The sequence below is a fragment of the Episyrphus balteatus genome, chromosome 1 (assembly GCF_945859705.1).
Source record: "Episyrphus balteatus chromosome 1, idEpiBalt1.1, whole genome shotgun sequence".
NCBI classification, from domain to species: domain Eukaryota; kingdom Metazoa; phylum Arthropoda; class Insecta; order Diptera; family Syrphidae; genus Episyrphus; species Episyrphus balteatus.
Genome location: NC_079134.1, coordinates 4377061 through 4391709, shown reverse-complemented (window position 1 = coordinate 4391709; position 14649 = coordinate 4377061). Strand labels below are relative to the sequence as shown.

Here is a 14649-nt window from a genome sequence, read left to right as displayed (position 1 = left end):
AAAAGCAGTTAATAAAATAAATCTCCTTTAATTCAATTATAAGCAACAAATTTGTGGGCCAACACCGGACGACGACGCACAGTGGGACGAATGTATGGAAAAATCGGCATTTCTTGCAGTAAGACGTCTATTTACACCTAAATCTAAGAATTAAACATGAAAACCAGATAAATGGAAACGTTTTAGCCAGGAAATTCATTTTTATTTAATTAAAAGAGTTGAGCAGCGAACTTTTTTTTTAGGATTTTCTTTTTATTATTATTTTTTTTTCTTTTCTTTTAAATAATTTTAATTTATGTAAAATAGAACTAATAATAGTATAGGTAATAAAACACTATAATTTGAATATTCAAACAAATAAGAAAATAACAAAATGAAGAAACAAAACATTTTATTCATTGTCGATTTCGGAGGTATGACTTAAGTCGTCCGGGTTAAATTCTAGGGGAAAACTAAGATCTCTATAATTTTTTGATGAATATTGGTATATATCTCGATCATAATTTGATATATGTGAACTTTTTGACCGGAAATTTGACAACTGCTAAGAATTTTTGCATTTTTATAGATTTTGATCCCATCATTTTTGATTAAAATGGTAAAATGTTATAAATAATATTGGTTTAAACAGCATTTTTTTGTTTTAAATTGATGTTAGGTATATTCAGACTAGAATTCAGCCATTATTCGTTAGCGCTTATGAACCGATTCAGTCTTCTAGAAGACTGCTCCATCTTCTACTTTACTTTGAGGCAATAAAAGTTAGTTACTTCCTGTATTTGAGCTTCTACATCTCCTGTTGACTCCTCTAAGCCAAGAAGTTGTTGAATTTTCAAACAGAACCCATCAAATCGTCTGTTTTCGCACTATCCAGTCAAGTTTTTAAATTTTGGCCATTTTTGATATAGGGGGTCGAACCTAAAAAACGCGATTATAAGTACTTGGGGCAAATTGGGGCAAGTTTTTTTTCTTGATTCCTTTAGAGGACACTTTCCTGAGTATAAAACCATAAAAACCCCAGAGAGCCTTTTAGGTGTAAAAAAGAAAATCTTACTCAAAGTCAAAAAAATTTTTTTTTTCTACCAACACTTGGAAAATCACTAATAAAAACAAAACTCAACAAAACAAAACATTTTTTATAGTAAAATATTAATTAATATACCTTGATAAGTGTTATTATCCATAATTAAATTAATTTTTTACCGCACAAAAAATTTTGGGAGTAAGACAAATTACAACCTGATTTTTCACCACCAAAAAAAAATTAAACTAGACAATGTTTAGCACTCTATAACTTTTGCACTAATTGGACAACGCAAATAATTTTGATGCAGTTAGAACCTAAATATATTTGGGATTACATACCAATCACTCAAAAGTACCGCAATAATATTCGATTTTTTTATTTATTGCTATGGGTCGTCCCACTGTGCGACGGGCGGGTGCTCACAATTATACTTCAACTCTTCCACATCAGAGTAAATACTACTCAAAATACCGATGATTGTTGGTTTAATATAAAACCTTTATTTGTGAAGTAAACAAACTCAAAAGTCTCGTGTGAATTCCGGCGACTCGATGTTCCAATTAAAATTCAATTCGCCAGATGAGCACAGCAGAGTGATGATGGTCGGTATCAGTGGATAATGAAATACAATTTTAATTACACATAAGTACCAAGAGACCTACTCGGCCAATACTTGAATCGAATCGAAATCGATGGCAAATTGTATGCTTTTGCTCCCAACTTGGTCAAACGATGGGAACTTGAAAGAAGGGTATTTTTTGTATTATCTCTTCCCCTAGGACCAATCATTGATGATATAAAAAAAAAATAAAAAATGTTGTTGAAGAGATCTCTGCCTGGGCTGGTGCTAGTAATTAACCTACCTTTACTTTTATGTAATTTGCGGTGAGTGAATACGGTCCCATTAGGAGCTTTTTTGGGACTAGAAAGTAGGTTACCAATGGATCAATCGACCTGACCTAATCACTTATCTACCTAAATAGCAATTTAAAGACCATTATCCAAATACCATAATAATCGTGTACGCCTTGAGAAATTTAAGTTCTCGACCGACGTATGCATGTTAATTAAGTCCCAATTGGTTTCGGATTCGTGATGTGTGTTGGTAGCGGAAATATGCGCCAGGTATATCGGCGTCAGTTTCAAATTGGATTAAAATGACAAAGGAAACTTTGGCAAAATTCATAACCCGCCGACAAAGTTTTGACAGAATATAAGTAAAAAGGCTTAATTTTCATAACCAACTCCTAAGGCATTTATCTTCAACCATTCACTGAACACTGTTAAAGGTATCTTCTATAATCCATGTTTAGAGGTAAAACTATATCCTTTACGGAAACATTATCTAACTTCTAGAAGAATTTAATGGAGAAAAACTATTGGTTCATTATTCGGACTTTAAAAAAAAAAGAGATGATAACTCGTGCAGTGAACCAGGGATTCTCCATTATTGCAATGCAGCAGCTGCTGCATTCGAATTCTGTTCTGCTTCGTTTTATATTTTTTTTTTGCAACTTTTGGCATAAGTGAGCAGAGTCGGATGGTTTTATTTTGGGGAAGAAGTGGAGAACTTTCCTTTAATGATGTAATATTTTTATTTTTCTTGTGTACCAAAATTCGGGGTGAGGGAATTTTACTCTGTCGGACGGAGTTACCACTTTTATAAAATTAACTTTGAAAAAGGTAGATAGTTACATAGAGTATTCTCTTGAGAAGTAAATAGTTAAATATTTATTTTTGATAGTTCTAGAGATGTACGTATGTGAATTTAAAGGTCGCCCTTTAAAGATTGTACCTAACCTATTTATACTTTTTGCTGAAATTTCAACTTTTTGAAGAGTAAGTGATTGCTTTCAAAAAAGGTTAAACAAACGTCACTCTCTGAATGTAATTCAATGCAGATGTAGCTTCTTTAAACTTTCGAAAAAGATTCTTTCAATTGAAATGATATTAATAAGCATTTAATATTTTTAATGTTTGATTTTTGATTAAGTTGTTTAAACGACGAAACTATCATTTCTACTTAAAACAATCTTAATAAATGTATGATAATAATTCCTATCTTCGTGACCTTATTTTTGAATACAAATTCAATCCTATAAGTGGATTTATTTTTAAATATAATAAATTAGCCCTGAAGAAGACTGTAAACACGTTCGGAACGTCGCACATAGGAGTATTTGCAGTAAAAACCTGGTCATAAGTCGATTTTCAGAAAATCAAAATTGACACCAAAAAGATTGGCAAAGTGGGTGCAAAATAGACATGTGTCAATATGCTGCACTCATTTTTTTGTTTTTCGATCGGGTCTTGTTAAAAAATGAGTTCAAAGTTAACTGTTACATCTACCTCATTTTTATTTGAATACGAAGTATTTTGGTAAGTGTTATTCTATATGCGATATCGAAGTGTTGTTATAGAAATCTTAAAAAATTTTAATGGAGAATTCTTCTTTAGTTATTTATTAACGATATTAATAAAGTTTTGAAAATGCTTAGAACTAGTATCTAAAAACTTGATATTTTTGGTCAGTTATTATTTGAACTTTAATGATTTTGTTTTAGTATACCCCGTTATTCTGCTATGAATTGAAACTTATGAGTTAGTTTATATATTCTTTAACACAATGCAACAAAAATTGGGTGCTCTTAGGTGCTCTTTAGAGAATTGAGGATTAATTAGTTTTTCACTTTCTGATAGAAAATACTCTTTACTTTATGCAACGTTTTTTATTTTTAAATTAAATTTACTGATGTTATTAGTGTATTTTATTTTGGGTGATCTTAATTAAGGTTGGGCAAGAGAGAAAAGAAACTGAGAATTGCGTATTAGGGATGAGGAAAAAAATTTGAGAAAAATAATGTCGACAGGCGGAGTACAAGCCATTAATCAATTTTTTTAGTTTTTGGTAAAAAATTAAAAATAACAAAAACCAGGTTTATATTGTATTTTCTTGTAAGAATACTTATTTTAAACAGAAATAATAACAAAAACCACGAAAAATAATTATGGCCAGGTTTTTGATGACAATACTCCTATGTGCGTCGTCGGACACAAGAAAGAAAAAACTTATAAACCAGACCTAAAGCCCACTTATGTAAATGTATGATATTTATAAAAATTGTAGATTTTTAAAAACCTTTTATAAATCATATTTTTATTTCTGCAACAGTAATTAATAATCAGTCCCATCGGGAGTTTCGCCCGAATAATCGTTTACCCGTACCTACTATTTTTGTTCCCCCGGATTTTAAAAAGCTATCAGGAGTTTCGCTCGAATAAGATTTCACTTCGAATTCAGAACTGACAGTTCGAAAAACTGATTAGTTCAGAAAACCGGTCTCAATAAAATTTCCCATCTGTGGAAACAGAGAATTAAATCTGAGCATACGGTTTTCATTGATCATATAGGAATGCAACATAAATAAAATGTTGCAATTTCTTGTGAAAATTATGGCCACTGAGCACTGTGATACGACATTTAATACGACAAATACAAAACATATTGTTTTTGTTGATGTTTAGTGTTGCAAAAAAAAAAAAAAAAAAAAATCATGTGTGCAATTAACACGTGGTAGAAGTGAAACCTTAAAAATAATTTTTCTTGCAAAAAAAAAATAAAATAGAAAAAATCTACCTATTTTTATTCTATCACCTTCAAATCTATGTTTTTTATATGACAACCTATAAAAATTTTTACACCATCTAAAAGCTTATTGTCTTACCTCAAAATATATATATCGATCAAGTCTATGAGACATCTACAAAAAGAGCTAGAATTTTTTAAACTCGATGAAATTTCATCCAAAAAGCAAAAAAAACATTTATTTTTATGTTCTCATGCTATTAAATCAATTTTTTTGTTTGACAACCTATACAAAATTTTATACCATGAGAAAGCTTATTATTTCACCTTGTATAATGATGCATAAATTTTATTTCAAAAATGTCTATAAGAGAAGTTAGAATTTTTTAAAGTCAACCACGTCGAATTTCCCGACTGAGATTACGGTACTACCTACACTGGTAGCTGGTCATCGCCAACAGATCACCACAGGTGTTTTGAGGTATTTTTAATTTGTTTTCAATTTAAGATTGTGTAACTTGTAGAGCATGTATCGTTATGTGTGATATATCAAATAAAAGGTTATGTTATCAGCATGCGTATTAAATTTAAATCAAATTTGTATGTGCACTAGATCAAAAGATATAACGTGTGTTGGAAAAGAACATCTTTTTACCGGTATCTCCGAATTTTGAATATGAAATTAATTGAAATTTTGTACAATTATAATTTATTTAATTACCTATCTACAGTACAAATTTCATTCATCTATCTATTAAAAATAAAAAGTTATAACAAGTTGAAGTCGTGTCGCGTTTTCGTTTCATCTTGTTTCAAATCACTACGATACTAAAGAAGTTTTCACTTCAAAAAATCAACATTTTAACGTTGTTTTCATTATCTTTGCCTTCAAAATTGAAGTGAAATTTTAAGCTCTAAAATGTGTTACATTTCGCCGGAATTGAATGCTCATGATGAGAGGAATTTTTCGAACAAGATTTTTTTTTTCGGTTGAAACTCAACTTAATTGAAAAAAAAAAAAAATAGGATTTTTGTCGGGTGGAATGAGGTGCGGGCGAAACTCCTGATAGGACTGCGAATGCTTTTGGGATTTTAAATATTTTGAAGGAAAGATGGTTTTAAACATTAAAAAACTCACTGTATTTTTTAACAGTCAAGCTGAATGAAAACACTTCGACTTCAGCTATCCATTATACTGGTCAACAAAATAAAACTTTTTTTTTTTTGTTACAGAAACCAAGGTATACTTTTTTTAAAGGTTTTTTGTTCGAATTCGAATTCGAAGTCAAAAAAATTCTATCACATCACATTTTCGAAATAATCCCGTTAAAAAAAAAAACGAAAATGCCGCTTTTTACCAGAGATCAGAAATAACAGTCAACCTTTATTTTTAATTGGTTTCTCTCTGAGAGTTACCACATTACTTTAAATAGTTTCGGTTAAGGTTTGAGATTTATTTTTTAAAATCAAAAATAAAGGTTATCGGTTGAGATTTAATTTTTATTTTTTGAAATATCTCTCAATGGTTGAGATTTTTACACAAAAATAGATGGAAAAGGTCAACCTTTAACCGTTTTCGCTGAAAATAAATCAAAAATGGTCAATTGAAAGGAAAATGTCGAATATGTCAAGAATGTCTTTATATTGCAAAAATAAATATGAAAAGGATGTTTTTTCTAAGTTTATGTATTAAATAATGTATATGAACTAAATAGACTCTCAAAGTTCCTTAGACCCAAGATTATATCTCTTTTCGTTTAAAGTAAAATCTAAAGACGAAAATGTGTTTTCCACTGTGATTTGAGTCGCTGGGACGACAAGCACAACCAATGCAATTTCAAATATTTCAGGAGACCGATGTTCTAATATCTAGGTCAAGGCGTTCAGCTTCCATGAGCGTTTTCGCCCGTCCAACTTCAAACGGCTATATCTCGGAATTTTGAAAAAAAAAAAATGAAAAAAAATGCCAAAAGGTAGCGGGGACTCTAAACTACATTTGGATACAACTCCCATCACTGTAGGTGCACGCGTTCTCAAACCGGGAGAACTTAAAGGTAAAAAAAGTTAAGCCCGATTCTGAAAAAATAGGCATGATGTGGCGGTTTAACATGGAAGATGATTTTTTAAAAACTTGACAATGTGCAAAGCGTAGGCCCATGACACAAGCTATCATTTGGGATCACCCCCAAAAATTGCTCTCAAGCGGTTTAGCTTCCAGGAGCGTTCAAAGATTCGGGGATTTTTTGAAAAAAAAAATTTACCTCAACTTTCAAACGCGATTTTCTCGGAATTTTGAAAAAAAAATCCAAAACCCGATTATACCACTATCGGGTAGCTGAGAATATAAGCTTTCATATGGCACCACTCCCATGTCTCTAGGAATTGAAAAATTTGCAGATGAGATTTATTTTTTTTATCTCAACGATAAATCTCACTGGTTGACCGAAACATAAAAAAATACAAAATAAAGGTTTCTCTCAGACCTTGACCGAAATTTTTCTTTTTTAAAAATAAAGGTTCTTTTATGACCTTTATTGAAAATGGCGACAAATAAGAGTTATTAAGGAACCTTTCAAAAGGTTGAGATTTATTTCTGATCTCTGCTTTTTACCAGTTTTCGAGGTTATTTCTTAGCGTTTGGTTACTTGTTTTAAATAAATTTGTAACGGTTTCGAGCTCAGCACACAAAAAAACTATAGAAAAGTATATCTTTGCGTCTGTAACAAAAACATTGTATACCAGTGTTATCAGTCGATAAAATAGTTTGAGGTATAATAAAATTTCCATGCAACAAACGCCAGTTGGTTTAAAATTTAAAACTAAATGTCCACCATGGCGTATGCGTAATATTTTTTTCAGTTTACAAAAAATAGGATTTACAAAATTTTTTTTTGCTCACCTTTTTGAAATAAATGCAAAAAAAATCGTAAAGTCTGGGTTATTAAACTGTAAGGTAGAGCTCCAGATGTAAGTGCCAAAACCAGGACAGGAACTTTGGATGGGAGAGGGTTTGAAGGTTTCCCTATTTACAAATTCGTTGATATTTTGAAAACTTAGCTAATTATGGAAAAAACATTCTGCAAAAAATTAAAGATACGCAGGGTAGAAATATCAAAATATTTGAAAAAAAAAAAAATAAGAATTTTCCTTTAAATGTGTGCGGTTAGTTTCGATTCGGACAAAATATTTAGCAACATTTTTTTAAGTGGAAATTGTTGACAAAATACTCAGTCATATATAAAAATTCTCAATAAATTTAGTTTGGCGTTTTCTCAGAATGTTGAAAAAAAAAACAATATTTCATTTTTCTAGGTTTGACTATATCTACGAATCCAATTGTCTCTAAGAAGTTATTTCGCCTTGATGCAATTCAGTCAAATTTGGCCCCGTGGTAAAAGTAAGAATTGTTAAGTCGTTTCTTAAATGTCTAAGTTATATGAAGCAACGTGAGAACAAGGATGATAGTAACATAAAATATTATAATACATTTATTGTAGATATTACTTTAAAAAACTTCACCACTATTTAATTAGAACTGGTTAATGAATTTACATCTTAAACCTATTTCTATATAAAATTCTTCCATTTTAATCCTTTCAAATTCATTCACTCAAAAACCACCGCACTTTTCCTACACAACAATCTATCATCCTTTTCGTTTAATTTTCTCAACAATGGGAACCCTGTTGAAAAGCATAGACATCCTTATGCGACAAATTTAACACCTGGAAAACAAAAGTTGTTTTTTTCCTTATCCCCTTTCCTTTTAAGGATTATAAATTAATGTTCTTAATTTTAAGGACTACACTCTTCACACTTTTATAGTTTATACACCCAAAATATCCAATGGTCCAAAAATAACAACAAACAATTCTTTTGTATATAATCTCCTTGCTGACAAAATAAATATAAATCCACAGGAAGAAGGGTGGTGGTAATAAGGATAATAAAATAAGAATCCAAAAGCACGACACAGACACACGATGTAGTAAAGGATAAGAAGACTCTTGAGAAGCACCTAGCAAACAAGCTCTTTACAAAACTAAAATTATTACGCCCTGACATCCTGCCGCTCTTTTCACAGAGTAGTAGTAGTTACTCTTTGCTGTTTGTATCCTTGCAGGCGCTATGTGTCCTTTCGTGCAGGCATTATATCAAAAATAAAATGAAATGAATAAAAAAAGAAAAACACCGCACAATATATATTAGGGATGTAATAAATCACCCATTTAAAAGTCTTGTGTAACCCACTGATGGCCTACCCCGTGTGCCCGTCCTCCCCTACCACACACTTTTTCTCTAGCATTATGCTAGAAGGTTAAGTGAAAGAATCTTTCTCTCCTCATTTAGCCATACCAGCGCGTTACACTTTGAAGCTAATTAAGTTTTATTTTCATTTTAATTTGAGATCCTTTTCTTTTTTTTTTGTTGTTCTGGTTCTCGTTGTTGTTGCCCGAGAGCCAGTATTCTGTAGTACCTTCAGTATATGTATAATATTTTTCCTGTCGTTGTTTTCGCGCTCCACTTGTTGTCCTTTACGTTGGCAATTTAAAAGCGGGCTTGCAGCCACCTGTGGTTTTCAAAAAGGTACGTAACCTTACTCTTACCTAGGAACACAATCAAACTCAGCGAATTTACTCGGGGTCCTGTGGGTTTGTTTTTTTCTATAGAAACACTGGCACACCGAGAAGAGAGGTAAGAGATGTGTAGTGTATATCGTATCGACCCACTTCAAGTACAATTAGAGTGGATGAACCGTTTCCCATTATGCCTGTCAAAATAAACGTGATGGAGTACTGTGTTAAGGTCGTTTTTGTGGGGTAAACTGGGCGTTCGGGTTGGTTTAGCAAAATCCCGCCCTTGTCAGGATAAAACTATACAACAAAACCAGCAATTTGTGAACATTTTGCTGCTCATTTAAATGCCTGTTTGGTAATTTAGTGCGTCAGAAATATAGAGTCCTTCGTTTGTTTTGTGGTGTGTGTCGTTTGTTTTTGTTTGGTTTCAAATGAAATTGATTGATTGAATTTGTGAAACATATCCTGGAGTATATTGCTTTCAGTTTGGGGAGAAGGATAATCGCGAATATTGAATGGAAATATATTTCGTTGACTTTATACTGTTTGTCTTTTTTTTTTTTCCTATTTTAACATCAAGCTAATCCATTTTTGAAATGATATTTTTGGCTTTCTGTTTGGGACAGGAAATGCTTTAAAGGATGTAAACCGACAGAAAAACATAAAACCCCCATTTAATCATTGTTTACATTTTTTTTGTTTTGGGGAAATTATGTCAAGGACATTTTAGAGAATTCATATAGAAATGGTTTATGATTGATGATGATCATTATTTTTTGTGTCTCGATATAGCTTTTGTATTGAGTTTACGCGAATTAAATAAATCTTTATTTACTACTGCGGAATTTTTTATGGGCATGGAATTATTACTATCAATGTTTGTTTTTGAGCTTTTATGTTTTGTTGGTTTTTTTGTTTATGCTTGAGAGAGTTGGGAAATGTGTATATTGACATTTAGTATTTCCTATGAGATTATTATAATTGGGTTTTTTGTTGATATCGTTCTATGCTATCAGGATATAACAAAATGATGAAATCTAATGGTTTTAGTTAGTTAATGGTTTTTAGTTAGTGTCTTTGTTTGCATTGTCAACATTTGCATGGAATAAAATTTGTTTATATAAAGCTTTAGATATTTTTGAGAATTAGAATTCACAACTGACGATTTTAAAATATGTAGGTTGAAAGCTGTCAAAGTGGTTAATATGTATGATGGCTATCAAAGTTGACTCTTTATGTGAGAATAGAGTATCTCCTTTTTGTTCTTCAGCTTCTTATTGCTACAAATTACACTATCCCAAAAAATTAAGGAAACGAAAACAAATCGTGATTTTCTTAGTAATATTCGATAGGCTGTTTAAATGTACAAAAAGCATTATGTAAAAGCTACATTCTTCTTGTTTTAGGATTTTACGACTCAATATTTTCTTTTTATTGGTAAAATAGCTAAATCGTTGAAATTGTTCACAAACCAAAATATTGCATTTTTTGAAGTTATACCTCTTATGGGAGGGTGGGTATGAAAATTTACTTTTTGACAAGAATGTCAAAGGGATTATGACGCGATCACCATGGGTAGCAGGGCTGTCGTTTCACCTCTAGAGTAGGCAGTACTTTAGTATTTGAAAATGCAGTACGCCGCAGTACGGCAATTAAAAAACACACAGCACGTTGCAAGTTACATGTTTCATGTGGCAAGTTGCATGTGGCATGAAACATGGTGCCAATGTATGTTGCGTGTGGCAAGTAGCACAAGACATGTGGCATTCAGTATCCAATATGTGGAAGTGTATATGGCATTTGGCAAGTTGCATGTGGCAAGTTGCATGTGGCAAGTTGAATGTGGCAAGTTGCATGTGGCAGTTGCATGTGGCAAGTTGTATGTGGCAAGTTCCGTGTGGCAAGTTGCATGTGGCAAGCTGCATGTGGCAAGTTGCATGTGGCAAGCTCATTTGAGCTGAGCTGAAAGTGAGCTGAGCTGAAAGTGAGCGCCCCCAACTTCCAACGCCTATATCTCAGAATTTTGAAGAAAATGAAAAAAAAAATTTTTTGATGCCAAAAGGTAGCGGGGACTCTAACCTACATTTGGGTACAACTCTCATCCCTGTAAGTCCACGCCTTCTCAAACCGGGAGAACTTAAAAGTAAAAAAAAAAAATAGGCACGATTCTGAAAAAATAGGCATGATGTGGCGGTTTAACATGGAAGTCGATTTTTTAAAAATCTGACAATGTGCAAAGCGTAGGCCCAAGACACAAGCTATCATTTGGCATCACTCCAAGCGGTTTAGATTTCCAGGAGCGTTCAAAGATTCGGGGATTTTTCAAAAAAAAAATTTACCCTAACTTTCAAACGCGATTTTCTCGGAATTTTGAAAAAATCGAAAAACCGGATTATACCACTATCGGGTAGCTGAGACTGAGACTATAACACTGAATGAGAAGTATAACTTCAGTCGCGTGTACATGTGTACACACACTCTTTTTATTTTTTTTTTTATTTTCTCTTAAGAAAGTGGGAAATTTTTTTCCAATAATATGATTATTATAAAAAAAAATCTATTTATTGGGCTTCAAGATTTATTTTTTGTTTCAAACTTCTACGATTTTTTTTAGACTGCAATATCAGTTATCAAACCAAAAACCATACTTTTGACTTTGACTATCAATATCTCAACAACGGATTACCTTACAGACAATTCAAGGATACATTTAAAAACTTCATTCAATTTTCTTTGTAAAAGAAGTGTTTTCTTATTTTTGAGATCAATTTAGAAAAACTATCAAAATAGGCATTTTTGCGGTTTTTTTTTTTAGAAAATGTACCGCTATTCTATATCTATGGGCGATAAGATTAAACTGATGCTTTATTATTAAAGTTTAAGATACCTGAAATTATCTGCAAAGTTATAGATTTATTCATCAAACGGTTTTTCTGTTGTGATGGTTTGAACTTTTTTCTACAGCTCTAAATGACTTACATACTTCTAATCACATTTTTATGAGAAAAATCAAATTCATTTCAGTTTATTTGAACATTTTATTAATAATTTATCGTTTAAATTTAAGTTGCAGATTTTTCATTTTTTTTTGGTATATGTATGACTTTTATAAATTAACAATATCTATCGATTCTGGAAAGTTGATTTTTTTTTGTTTTTTTATATCTGGATTAGAAAGTATAGGTACCTCCCATACAAATTTTTTAATTTAAACCAAATATCTCGAAAACGGCTCTAACGATTTTGATTGAACTTTGCAGACGTAATATTCAAAGCAATTGCAATAAAACTGCATTTATAGTTTTTCTCAAAAAAGCCAAAAAAGTGTAGGTACCTCACATTTAAATTTTTCAATTTAAACCGAATAACTGGAAAACGGCTCTAACGATTTTGATTAAACTTTGGAGACGTAATATTCAAAGCTTTTGCAATAAAACTGCATTTTTATTTTTTCCAAAAAAAAAGTCAAATAAAAAAAATTTTTTTTCATAAAAAAAAATTTGACCGAAATGTCGGCTCTTCTCCAACCTCAACAAAATTTCTTTAAAATTTATATAAAGGCAGCTCGTAAAATCTACAAGTACGCTAACATAAAAGTGCATTGAACTGCAAGAGCAAGTACGTGCGACCCCAGTCGTGCATTTTATTTCTATCCCTTTTTGTTCGGAAACAGCTTTTTGACCTTTTTCTAAATTCACCTTATACTCCAGTCAAAGCCGTCGGAAAAAAGGGCCTCACCCTGCGCAGAGAGGCACTGTCAGTTTTTATTTTATGGATCGATAGGGGTATATTTAAAAGGCTTAAACCCAATTTCTCACCACCTGATCATTCTTATTAGCGGAGTTATTCCCAAAAATGCATTTTTTGGGATATTTTACTTCTAAGCTAATATCTTTGCTCCAGATTATCGTAGACCAAAAAATAAACATACATTCTCTTCTTTATAATATATATATTTTCTACCGTTGTATGTAATTTCATTGTATTTGAGTAAGTAAATACAAAATGGCAGCCATTTAAAGTCAAATTCTTGTTGTTAAAAAACACATTTTTGTCATTATTTCGAAAAAAGCTTATATCATGATTGACATTTTTCTATTTTGTAGCCCTATTCATGTCCTGCATTTTACAGAAAAAATCAGCTGTTTATCACCAAAGATGGCCGAGCAATTGATAAATGAACGCATGCAAAACCGGTGCGAAAACACCCAAAAATATCGTTTTTTGGGAATAACTCGGCTTCAGAATGTCCTACGACAAAAAATAAAGCTATTAATTGTTCGTTACAACATTTTCTATCGATTTGGTGCACATTATTTTTGTTGAAACAAATAAAAAATAAGTAATATTAAGTCAAAGACTTATTATTTTGTAAACGGTGCAAGTATTGCCTAAAAAAATAAATTACTGTTGTAGTCCTTTAAATTATCTACAATTTAAAAAACAATTTAGCTCTCTACGACCCACACGAGTCGAAAAACTCAAAAAATGAACTTTAAAGCGTGGCAACCCTTTGTCTTACCGCGATGTCACCAGGCAACCCATGTGCAAACCATTTCTATATTCACTACCTTTATATATTATAACTCTCCACTAGTTTAGCGATGAAGGTAGGTCGTCCTAGGCGGGCTCTTCTACTATTAGACAAAGCTTTTAATTTATAGTGGTCTAATTTATAAAGATTTAAAGTAGGTTAAAAAGCTTTGAGAAGACACATAATTAAGAAGCAAACCTCTTCTGTGACCTGCAACAGAAGGAGTCCCTAAGGGTTAAATTCTCGGACCAGTTCACTTTTCCATGTTTGTCTTTGTTGAACTTACGACGATGCTCAACTTTATCAACTAATCAATACCTTATCCTATGATCTATATATACATACATACATACATACATATAAATCTTAATAGTCGTTGCAATAAAATTTGATCTTATTACTTTTCTCGCCCAAATTTGACATCTGTGGTTAATCCTTGTTCCCACTTGACACAAATTTTCCAAAAAAAAAATTTCGTAAGAACGTTTACTTTAGAATTGCAAAAGTATCAGACAGTTAAAACCCTCAAACGCATTTTTTTCGTTAGGTATTTGCAGCTCATATTCACTATCAATAAGATTGAATACAAAACAAGAGCAGTTTTTAGAATTTTGCAAAAAAAAAAAAAAAAAACAATTGATTTTGATTTGAGTCAAGTGAACCCCTGTTAACCCGATCTATTAGTCCCAAACACAGCAAATAACCCCTTCCAATTGACCAATTTGTTTTTTGGTTTTTCTAGAACACATACATAAATCAATAAATTAGTCCACAAGTCCAATTCCCCACATATAACACGCTTGAATGTATGAACAAATAAATCGAGGGATGTATGTTAAGAGAGTGTATGAGTGGGTCGATAAATCTTCTTTATTTCACGTATGACCTTTAAAGTGCGGGTAGTTAGTTGCTCTCTAGCTTTATA

At 31.8% G+C, this 14649-nt stretch overlaps 1 protein-coding gene across 10 annotated transcripts in view; it reads left to right on the top strand.

Moving 5' to 3' along the window:
- Nucleotides 1-14649, top strand: part of LOC129906313 (leucine-rich repeat-containing protein 4B) — a 250417-nt gene that overhangs the window by 47504 nt on the left and 188264 nt on the right. The gene's annotated exons all lie outside the window — the stretch shown is intronic.